We start from the raw sequence: 11,818 nt of genomic DNA on the forward strand, positions 1-11,818 counted from the left end.
GCTGCTCCCGGGGCGATTCGGTTAGAATGCGTTAGTCGCTCGTTACAGATAGGCAGGTCCGGATGATCCGGGGTAAATGAAGCCCTCCGCAGTTCTGATCCCACACCTCCTCACCAGCCTAGTACAGGTCGGTCAGCGGGAGGTGAGGGGACTAGGACAAATACAGCAAAAACAGACAGAGTTACAGAGGCTGTGTGAACGCTCCCTCACCGTCGCAAGAAGTTTCTGTCTGGATTTCCGTGTCGATCGCACTTTTCCAACTCGCTGAGCGGAGATTCTCCGATTTATTCAGCCAATCCCAGGCTGTGATTTGATCCAGCCAGGTTCAGGCTCCACCCTCGTCAACGTGGCTGTCCGCTGCAGGCCGAATTTCAGCTCAAACACTCCACGCCCAGCACAGCTATTTCGAGATCAAATTAGTTAAGGAGTTTCAGAGCGGGGAGGATTAATGAAAGAGGGGTGGCGTTACCAGTCAGAGAAAATGTCACGGCAGTGCTCAGTCAGGACAAATTGTCGAACCCGACTAATGAGGCATTCCGTGTGGAAATGAGGAATAAGTAAGTTATGGCCACGGTAATGAGGCGATATTAAAGACAACCCGGCAGTCCCAGGGATTTAGAGGAACACATTTGTAAGATCGTATATTGCTGCAAGAAACTTAAGGTTGTTACATTTGGTGATTTTAACTTTCCACATAATGACTGGGAATCTCATACTGTAAATGGACCAGGTGGGATAGAGTTTGTCAAGTGTGTCGAAGAACTTTTCCTTCACCAGTACGCAGAAGACAAAGGTAAGCGTGCAATACTGAATCTGTTATGAAGGAAGGAGGCAGGGCAGGGGACAGAAATTTGTGCATAGCAACACTTTGCATCTGGTGACCACGATGCCAATAATATGCACCTAAATATACAGAAGGTTCGGTCTGACCCGTGGGTTGGAATTCTGAATTGGAGAAAGCACAAATTTGGTGGTATCAGAATGGATCTGGCAAGTGTGGATTGAGACAGGCCACTGCTTTGTGGCGAAAGTGTACTTGGAAGGTGTGATGACTTCAAAAACGAAATCCGTGCAACTAAAAGAAGGCATGAAGTTCCTCTGATAGACAAGGTGAAGAGAGTTATTGAGAATTCCACAAACATGATAAGAGCAAAAGGATTGCAAGGGATAAAACTGTATCACTGGAAGATCATAGTGATCAGAATAGATCACTGAACCTACTTCTTCAGGCCGGATCTCTCCCACTCCGGGGAGCCGGCAGCAAGCCGATGGACAAGCGGTCTCCTCCTGCTTCTCAAACATACATCAGACACCGGCTGCAGAAGACGGTTCACAAACGCCCCCAACTTCCCTCAGAAGGAAATGGAGATAAATAAAAAAGGGGGACATCTGGTTTGAAGTTTGTTCCACTTTGACAGTGAGTTCAGAACCGGAGCGGGAGACCCGTCTCCCAGTTGGTACCACCCTCTCGGCTGGTCCGCCTCTGCAGTTGGGTGTAACCAGTGATTGACATCTCTTCGCATCAATGAAAATAACGTAGTTTGTAAATACTCTGTTGATAGTGACGGTGGGGGTGGAATGACGTGATTGTTACCTCAGCCGTTAACACGACTGAAAGCCCGCCAGGCAGCGCGGTTGAGTGAACTCGGCCTTTTCTCCTTGGAGAGATGGTGGATGAGAGGTGACCTGATAGAGCTATATAAGATGATGAGAGGCATTGATCGTGTGGACAGTCAGAGGCTTTTTTTCCCCCAGGCCTGAAATGGCTACAACGAGACGGCATAGTTTTAAGGTGCTTGGAAGTCAGTACAGAGAAGATGTCAGGGGTAAGTTTTTTTTTTTTACACAGAGACTGGTGAGTGCGTGGAATGAGTTTCCGGCAACAGTGGTGGAGGCGGATACGATAGGATTACTTAAGAGATTCCTGGATAGGTACATGGAGCTCAGAAAAATAGAGGGCCAGGGGCAACTCTGTCATGGACAGGAGCTTGCCTGTCGGTCTAACACCGTGTTGTCCAACTCACCGAGTTGGTCATAAATTGAATTCCCTGACGTAGCTGGGGCACATACTTAAAGCAGAAAGTTGGAGGTAAATCGTTCATCAATTTAATGCTTGTTTTCAGCTCACCATATAAATAAAATTATATCTCTCTTCGAATGCAGTCATTATACCAGCTTACATTATTTGAATGGTCAGAGCTTTTCCAGTCGACATATCAATACCGTACGCATAACTGGACCACACATCCCTCAAAACTGATGCTGCAGATAATGAAATCACGGCTGATCTGATCTGAAATTTCATTCCGTATCCCCCCATGTCCATCCCTGTAACCCACTGTTTATCAGGAATCTCGGCCTTCAACAGAATCAAAGGCTTTGCTTCCACTGGCCATTGAGGAGAAGAGTTCAGAACACCCTCAGTCAACACAGGAACAATACATGTATCTGTCTGAAATTAGAAATTCTGAAAACGGAACGGTGTTTGCTGCACCGATCCCGCATCCTTGCTTTGAAACAGGTGCCGTTGTTCCAGAGCTGTTCTTAAACTTTACTTAACCTGTGGAAAATGTCAATCATGCAAACAAGTAACATTGAAAAACATGGAACCGAGAAAACCTGCAGCACAATACAGGGCGTTCGGCCCACAAAGTTTTGCCGAACGTTTACCCTACCTTAGAAATTACTAGGGTTACCCATAACCCTCAATTTTTCTAAGCTCCATGTACCTATCCAAAAGTCTCTTATATGAGCCTATCATATCCACCTCCACCCCCGTTGCCGGCAGCCCATTACACCACTCACCACTCTCTGCGTAAAAAAACAACTTACCCCTGACATCTCTTCTTACCGAATCCTAAGCACCTTAAACATGTACCCTCCTGTGGCAGCCATTTCAGCCCTGAGAAAAAGCCTCTGACTATCCGCATCAAATATCCCACTGATTTTACCAAACTATTACGGATGCAATCGAGTACATTGTTATTAAAAAAAAAGAACTGCAATGTATATACCACCCTGTAAACTTAGGTCATGTCAAATTCTTCTCAATAAATGAAAAAAAGTCAAGATGACAGACGTTTCCTCACAGGACAACTCACACAGTGCAGATTTCACTGTGTTAAACATTCTTTTGATCTCACAGCTATCCACACACTTCTGACAGAAAGGAATCAACAGGTCTCACCAAGCAACTAAATCATGGAGCCATCACATCTTTACACCCCTCCCCCGCTATAAACTGCAGTGTGAGGAGTTCTCATAATTTCGCCCTCTCCCAGCAGCTACCTATCGAAATGTCGTAACGGGTAGACAGATAGTGTCGATCCCGCCAGTGATGGAATAAGCAAAGCGAATCCTCAGTTCCCTCGGTCGGGGATCGGTAAAGCCCCGAGTCTGGACGGATCGGATTCCTGCTGTTGCAAGCAGTAGCCCGGGGACAGTTCCGAGATTTGGGAAGCTCGCACCTCCCGAGCCTTAGCTGATGATTCGCAGCTGGGTTGAAAGTGCGGCGTTTCCGATAACGTCTCCAACTACAGCGGTTTCCCGCGGGACATGCACAGGAAGTTGATGCATTCAATTAGCTGAAGGGAATTATTAATTCTTTCAAAAGCGATTCGCTACAGTTCAATTGTTGAACATGCGAATACATTCTCAGTCTCATTTAAGTGTCTGACTGCCTTTGTGTATTTTATATTTCAGTAAAAATAGCTTCTTACCGTGTACAGCGGCTCCAGGTTCTGTTACCACCCTGTCCCAGTAAGGCTGTGTTACAGGTTCTGTAAGTAATGAACACACCCTGGTTAATGTTCAGTCAGCTCCTGGTGAAAATCATTAACTAAACCTACACTGTTACCAGTGGGTCTCTCCGTGTCCTGTTCCTTAGCACAGGGAAACATTCTCTCCAAACGAACAGCACGATGGAGATGAAATGTGATCTCAGTGATTTTGAGAGTGGAATGTTTGTCAGTGCCAGAGGGAGCAGTTTTATAGACAATGGACTATAGACAATAGGTGCAGGAGTAGGCCGTTCGGCCCTTCGAGCCAGCACCGCCATTCAATGTGATCGTGGCTGACCACCTGCAATCAGTAACCCGTTCCTGCCTTCTCCCCATATCCCTTGACTCTGCTGTCTTTAAAAGCTCTATCTCACTCTTTCTTGAAAGCACCCAGAGAATTGGCCTCCACTGCCTTCTGAGGCAGAGCATTCTACGGATAACTCCATAACTCTCTGGGTGAAAAAGTTTTTCCTCAACTCTGTTCAAAACGACCTACCCTTTATTGTTAGCTGTGGCCTCTTGTTCTGGACTCCCCCAACATCAGGACCATGTTTCCTGCCTCTAGTGTGTACAATCCCTTAAAAATCTTATACGTTTCAATCAGATCCCCTCTCATCCTCCTAAATTCCAGTGTTCCAGTGAAAACACTGTCATTCAAGTGTGAAGAAAGTTTAACTCTTTGTGGTGCAGGGAAGAGCGAAAGAACCGATGACGTGATGTAAAGTACATTAGCTGGGGTCTTGAAGTTCGACTGTTCTTTTCTCCATAGATGCTGCCTGGCCTGTGGAGTTCCTTCAGCATTTTCTGTGTGTTGCTCGGATTTCCAGCATCTGCTGATTTCTCTTGTTTCAGAAAGATCGGTGACGGGTCACTGCCCCGTTGGATATTTCATATGTCACTACCGGGGTGAAAGATGCTTTCTGCTCACACTCAGTAGAAATCAGCCAGGAGAGTATTTCTGGATGACGGCAAAGACGTCGTTTCTCTTAATCCATTTGGACAGTAATTGACTCGTTAACATGAACGTGTCAGGACTCCCTTCTCCCACTAAATTCACTCCCGATCTCGACCAAAGCCGAGTCTCGCTCTAAGTGCTGAATAGTTGTGCAGAATCACAGACAACACTTACCTCTGATGTAACCGGCCGACGTTCAGCGTGGTCCCAGCAAATCACAGTCTGACTTCCCGGGTGACCGACAATGGTCCTGCCCCGGTGTGCTCACTCTGTACGGAGAGTTGAGTCTGAGCTGCTGCTCCCGAGGCCACTCGGCTGTGATGTGTCCGCCGCTCGTTACAGATGGACAGGGCCGGGTGAGCCGGGGTAGAGCGGGACTGCCGCAGTCCGGGTCACACTAACTCTCACCGGCTCAGGACGGGTCTGACAGTGGGAGGAGGTGGGAGTGGTCACTCATTACAGATGGACAGGGCCGGGTGAGCCGGGGTAGAGCGGGACTGCCGCAGTCCGGGTCACACTAACTCTCACCGGCTCAGGACGGGTCTGACAGCGGGAGGGGGTGGGAGTGGTCACTCATTACAGATGGACAGGGCCGGGTGAGCCGGGGTAGAGCGGGACTGCCGCAGTCCGGGTCACACTAATTCTCACCGGCTCAGGACGGGTGTGACAGCGGGAGGAGGCGGGAGTGGGGTCAATGTAGCAACCCTAAAGAGGAAAACAAACAGGCTGCGTTAACCTTTCTGTCCGGGTTTCCGTGTGGATCTCTCCTTTTTCTTTCATCGCAACCAGTGGGGCCGAGTTTCTCTGTTTGATGCAGCGAGTCCCAGGCTGCAGATTTGATCCAGCCCGGGTTCAGGGAGGATCTGAGCTCCGCCCTCTGTGTAAGAAAGACTGCCCGGCGTGGATAAGAGTTTCAGCTCAAACCTCCCTCACCTGTTCAGGTGCAGGGAGCTGCATTTCTGCTGAAGTTAAAGCAAACACGTTCGACTATATATTTCCACTAACTGGAAAAAAAAACTGGGAGAGATGTTTGCATTTCCATCCGGACAATTATTTTCACAAGTACCCTCCTCGCCCACGATTTCATTCCACACCCCGCCAGAAATACTTGTTGAATTTATTTCTCTTAAAAGTCATTTATTCCAAATGGCCAGAGGTTTTACCGAGGGAGGGAGTGACGCACTCACTGAAAATCGTCAGATATGTTAAAATGGTTGACAGGGAGGGAATGATGCACTGATTGAAATGAGCATGGGGGGGGGGGGGGGGAGTTGTTTGCCGATTAAAATGGGAGCCTCACTCCCCTCTGTCCCCTGACCTAACCCTCACTATCCTCATCCCTCTACTCCATCTACCCTATCTATACCCCTCATGATTTTGTGAATCACCATCAAATCTGCCCCAAATCTTCCGCGTTCCAAGGAACAAAGTCGTAACCTATTTAATCTTCCCTTATAACTCAGGCCCTCCAATAGCAGCAACATCTTTGTAAATTTTCCTTGTACTCTGTCAACCTTATTTACATCTTTCCTGTGGGTAGGTGACGTAAACTGCAAACATACTCCAAATTAGGCCTCATAACTGTCTTATACCATGCAGTCTCTTGTACTGAATACTTTAATTTATGAAGGCCAATGTGCCAAAGATTTCTTTACTACCTTATCTAGTTGTGCTGCCACTATCAATGAATTGTGGATCCGTATTCCCGAATGCCTTTGTCCTACCGCACCCCTCAGTGCCGAACCCTTCATTGTGTAACACCCATCCTGGTTGATTCTACTGAAGTGTGACAGCTCACAAGCCTGCATTAAACTCCATCTGCCATTATCAGACATTTTTACACCTGATGCAGGTCCCGCTGCAAGCTCAGATAGACTTCCTCGCTGTCAAATACTCCCCAAACCTTGGTGTCATCTGCAAATTTGCTGATCCGGATAATCTAATTATCGTCGAGATCATTGAGAAAGTTGACAAACAACAACGGATATCAGTACCGATCCCTCTGGAAATCCACAAGTCACGGGTCTCCAGTCAGAGAGACAACCATCTGCTACCACTCTCTGCCTTCCTCCTCTATGCTAATGTCTACTCCCATTTACTAACCCAACTTGAATGCCAAGAGAATGAAATTTATTGGTCAACACCCTATGCGGGACCTTGCCAAATGCCTTGCTAAAAGTCCATGTAGACAATATCTAGAGCCTTGCCTTCATCAACTTTCCTGGTAACATTCCTTGTAACCTCTTCAAAAAACTCAATAGATTGTCTGGAACACACAAAGTCATATAGGATGTCCCTAATCAGTCCTGTTTATTTAAATACTCCTATATCCGGTCCTTCCAATGTCTTCACACGACTGATGTCAACTGCACCATCCTATAATTTCCTGTTTTAATTTTGGAGCCTTTTATAAACAGTGGATCAAAATTAGCTATCCTCCAATCCCTTGGTAGCTCTCCTGTCTTTGAGCATGACTTAAACATAATGGTTACATCCTTGCAATTTCTGCATCCGCCTACATCGGGGTCCAACGATTGAACTTCGCAGTCACTGGGGATTTATACACTCGAAGTTGCCCAATTTGCCCAAAACACTTACTCATCTGTAATTTGTATAACATCCGTGGCCTCACTTCTCCTTTGCCTCACCTATATAGATTCAATTTCCGATTGAACACAGGAGCAAAGATCCACTTCAGAACTCCTCTATCTGTTTCGGCTCCATGCGTACATTGCCATTCTGATAATCCAGATGATCAATTGTGTCTCCTGAAATCCTTTTGCTTTTAAAACATCTGTATGATCCCTCACCTTGTCTGTTAGGACAACCTTATGCCACCCGATAGCCTTCCTGGTTTCTTTCCTCAATCTTATCTTGCATTTCCTCGACTCCATAAGTACCTCAATTTTTTCCTACCTGCCTACACCTGTTATGCATCAATTTTTTTTTCTATAGCAGGGCCTCAATACCACGGAGCAGAGCGATTGTTCTCCATACTTCATTTGAATCTGATGGCATTGTGATCACCAGATGCAAACAGTTTCCCTACACAGACTTCTATTACCTCTGTCCTGTCTCAGTCCCTAATGGGAGATCAAGAAGGACACTTGAGTCTTTGGGACTTCAATGTACTGATTAATGAAACTTCTGTGAGACATTTGTCAACTACATGAGTACATCTGCAGTATGAGAGTTCGAGTCTGTATGTGGAAGGTTAAAATCAAATTATAACAAATTATGTTTTTTGCAATATTCTCTGACGTCTACTAATTTGTTCCTCTAAATCCCATAGACTCTTGGGTGGTCTATAAGGCAGACCCATTAACATGTTTAAACAAATTTTATTTCTCCGATCTACCTATAAAGCCTCACTAGATGAGTTCTCCCATCTGCCTTTACTGCACACTGCCATGACCGTTTCCCCGAGTAGTGAAACCACCCCTACCCCTTTAATCCCTCATGCTCTGTCCTGTCCAAAACAACAGATCCCCAGAATATTGAGCTGCCAGTTCGCTGCAAGCTAGTCTCAATAATGTTGACAATATCATAATGCCATCTGTTGATCCATGACCTAAGCTCATCTGCCTTTCCTTCAATACAATACATCGTGGGAATTTTCTATGTATTTCTATCGATTTACAGAGAGTGAGGAAGTGGTGGGTGCTGTTGTCACACAGATTTACAAGGGATTTCAGCCACCCCAGAAAAACAGGAGTTGTATTCTGTGAATGCTTCAGAGGTGGGGTCACTTTTGCCGCAGTTGGAAGTTTCCACATCCCTTAGAAGGCTAACAATGATACCAGTGCCCAAGAAGAGCAGTGTGAGTTGCATTAATGACTATCGTCCATAGCAATAACAGTTACTGTGATGAATTGCTCTGAGAGGTTTGCGATGGCTAGAATTAGCTCTTCTCTCAGCAAGGACCTGGGCCCACTGTAATTTCCCTGTATCCACAATAGGTCACAATGCAATCTCCTCGGCTCCTCATGCGGCTTTGGATTACCTTGACAATATGAATACTTACATCAGATTGCAGTTTCTCAACCAGAGCTCAGCGTGTAAAGCATACTGTTATTCCTACAGTTCTGATCAAAAGGCTCGAACCGCTGGGCCTTTCTACCTCCCTCTGCAACCGGATCCTCAATTTCCTCAACAGAAAACCACAATCTGTGCGGTTTGGATATAACGCCTGCACATCACCATCAATACTGGGGCAACTCAAGGACATGTGCTCTGCCCACTGCCCTACTCTCTCTGCACCCATGGCTGTGCAGCTTGGCACAGCTCAAATGCCAGTGACAAATTTGCTATTGTTGGCAGATTTTCAGATGGCGAGGAGAAGGCAAACAGGAGCGAGGTATATCATCTGGAGGAGTGGTGTATATCACCGGGATGAGTGGTGTATATCACCGGGATGGGTGGTGTATATCACCTGGAGGGGTGGTGTATATCACCTGGAGGGGTGGTGTATATCACCTGGAGGGGTGGTGTATATCACCTGGATGAGTGGTGTATATCACCTGGAGGAGTGGTGTATATCACCTGGAGGAGTGGTGTATATCACCTGGATGAGTGGTGTATATCACCGGGATGAGTGGTGTATATCACCGGGATGAGTGGTGTATATCACCTGGAGGAGTGGTGTATATCACCTGGAGGAGTGGTGTATATCACCTGGAGGAGTGGTGTATATCACCTGGAGGAGTGGTGTATATCACCTGGATGAGTGTTGTATATCACCTGGAGGAGTGGTGTATATCACCTGGAGGAGTGGTGTATATCACCTGGAGGAGTGGTGTATATCACCTGGATGAGTGGTGTATATCACCTGGATGAGTGTTGTATATCACCTGGAGGAGTGGTGTATATCACCTGGAGGAGTGGTGTATATCACCTGGATGAGTGGTGTATATCATCTGGAGGAGTGGTGTATATCACCGGGATGAGTGGTGTATATCACCTGGATGAGTGGTGTATATCACCTGGAGGAGTGGTGTATATCACCTGGATGAGTGGTGTATATCACCTGGATGAGTGTTGTATATCACCTGGAGGAGTGGTGTATATCACCTGGAGGAGTGGTGTATATCACCTGGATGAGTGGTGTATATCACCTGGAGGAGTGGTGTATATCACCTGGATGAGTGTTGTATATCACCTGGAGGAGTGGTGTATATCACCTGGAGGAGTGGTGTATATCACCTGGAGGAGTGGTGTATATCACCTGGATGAGTGGTGTATATCACCTGGATGAGTGTTGTATATCACCTGGAGGAGTGGTGTATATCACCTGGAGGAGTGGTGTATATCACCTGGAGGAGTGGTGTATATCACCTGGATGAGTGGTGTATATCACCTGGAGGAGTGGTGTATATCACCTGGAGGAGTGGTGTATATCACCTGGATGAGTGGTGTATATCACCGGGATGAGTGGTGTATATCACCGGGATGAGTGGTGTATATCACCTGGAGGAGTGGTGTATATCACCTGGATGAGTGGTGTATATCACCGGGATGAGTGGTGTATATCACCCGGAGGAGTGGTGTATATCACCCGGAGGAGTGGTGTATATCACCTGGAGGAGTGGTGTATATCACCGGGATGAGTGTTGTATATCACCTGGAGGAGTGGTGTATATCACCTGGATGAGTGTTGTATATCACCTGGAGGAGTGGTGTATATCACCTGGAGGAGTGGTGTATATCACCTGGAGGAGTGGTGTATATCACCTGGATGAGTGGTGTATATCACCTGGATGAGTGTTGTATATCACCTGGAGGAGTGGTGTATATCACCTGGAGGAGTGGTGTATATCACCTGGAGGAGTGGTGTATATCACCTGGATGAGTGGTGTATATCACCTGGAGGAGTGGTGTATATCACCTGGATGAGTGTTGTATATCACCTGGAGGAGTGGTGTATATCACCTGGAGGAGTGGTGTATATCACCTGGATGAGTGGTGTATATCACCTGGATGAGTGTTGTATATCACCTGGAGGAGTGGTGTATATCACCTGGAGGAGTGGTGTATATCACCTGGAGGAGTGGTGTATATCACCTGGATGAGTGGTGTATATCATCTGGAGGAGTGGTGTATATCACCGGGATGAGTGGTGTATATCACCTGGATGAGTGGTGTATATCACCTGGAGGAGTGTTGTATATCACCTGGAGGAGTGGTGTATATCACCTGGAGGAGTGGTGTATATCACCTGGAGGAGTGGTGTATATCACCTGGAGGAGTGGTGTATATCACCCGGAGGAGTGGTGTATATCACCCGGAGGAGTGGTGTATATCACCCGGAGGAGTGGTGTATATCACCTGGAGGAGTGGTGTATATCACCTGGAAGAGTGGTGTATATCACCCGGAGGAGTGGTGTATATCACCCGGAGGAGTGGTGTATATCACCCGGAGGAGTGGTGTATATCACCCGGAGGAGTGGTGTATATCACCCGGAGGAGTGGTGTATATCACCTGGAAGAGTGGTGTATATCACCTGGATGAGTGGTGTATATCACCTGGAAGAGTGGTGTATATCACCTGGAAGAGTGGTGTATATCACCTGGAGGAGTGGTGTATATCACCTGGAGGAGTGGTGTATATCACCTGGAGGAGTGGTGTTGCAGCAACAAACTTGCACTCAACATCGGTCAGATCAATGTTCTAATTGTGGACTTCTGAACGGGTAAGACAAGGGCACAGACACACACCAATCGTCATTGATCGGTCAGCAGTAGAAAGAGTTAGCAACTTCATGTCCCTGTGTGTCAGCATCTCTGAGGATCTCCAGGGCCCAGCATACCGATGCAGTTACAAAGAATGCACGGCAGCCATTATATTTCATTAGGAGTTTGACGAGATTTGAGATGTGACCAAAGACTCACAGATTTCTACAGTTGTACCGTAAAAACTGTTTTAATTGGCTGCACATTGCTTGATATGGCGGGATGGGGGAAGTGTTGAAGCTACTGCACAGGATCGAAATACTCTCAGCAATGTTGTCAATTCAGTCAGCTCCATCATGGGCAGTATCCTCTGTAGCATCCAGGACATCGTCTTGGAGCGATGCCTCAAAACGGC

General features: G+C 46.8%; 1 protein-coding gene across 17 annotated transcripts in view; it reads right to left on the minus strand.

Moving 5' to 3' along the window:
• The window catches only part of LOC132389111 (NACHT, LRR and PYD domains-containing protein 3-like), a 65,933-nt gene that overhangs the window by 44,467 nt on the left and 9,648 nt on the right, over positions 1 to 11,818 (minus strand). For 12 of the 17 annotated variants that reach the window (XR_009510422.1, XM_059961555.1, XM_059961558.1 and 9 more), the window contains one exon: positions 3,720 to 3,779. The exons of 3 other annotated variants lie outside the window; for them this stretch is intronic. The gene's annotated coding sequence lies outside the window, so the exon portion shown is untranslated. Of the gene's footprint in view, positions 1 to 3,719; positions 3,780 to 4,908; positions 5,440 to 11,818 lie in introns of all 17 variants that reach the window. 2 more of the 17 variants (XM_059961546.1, XM_059961549.1) reach the window with 1 other exon arrangement.

Source organism: Hypanus sabinus, unplaced genomic scaffold (assembly GCF_030144855.1).
Source record: "Hypanus sabinus isolate sHypSab1 unplaced genomic scaffold, sHypSab1.hap1 scaffold_476, whole genome shotgun sequence".
Taxonomy (NCBI): Eukaryota; Metazoa; Chordata; class Chondrichthyes; order Myliobatiformes; family Dasyatidae; genus Hypanus; species Hypanus sabinus.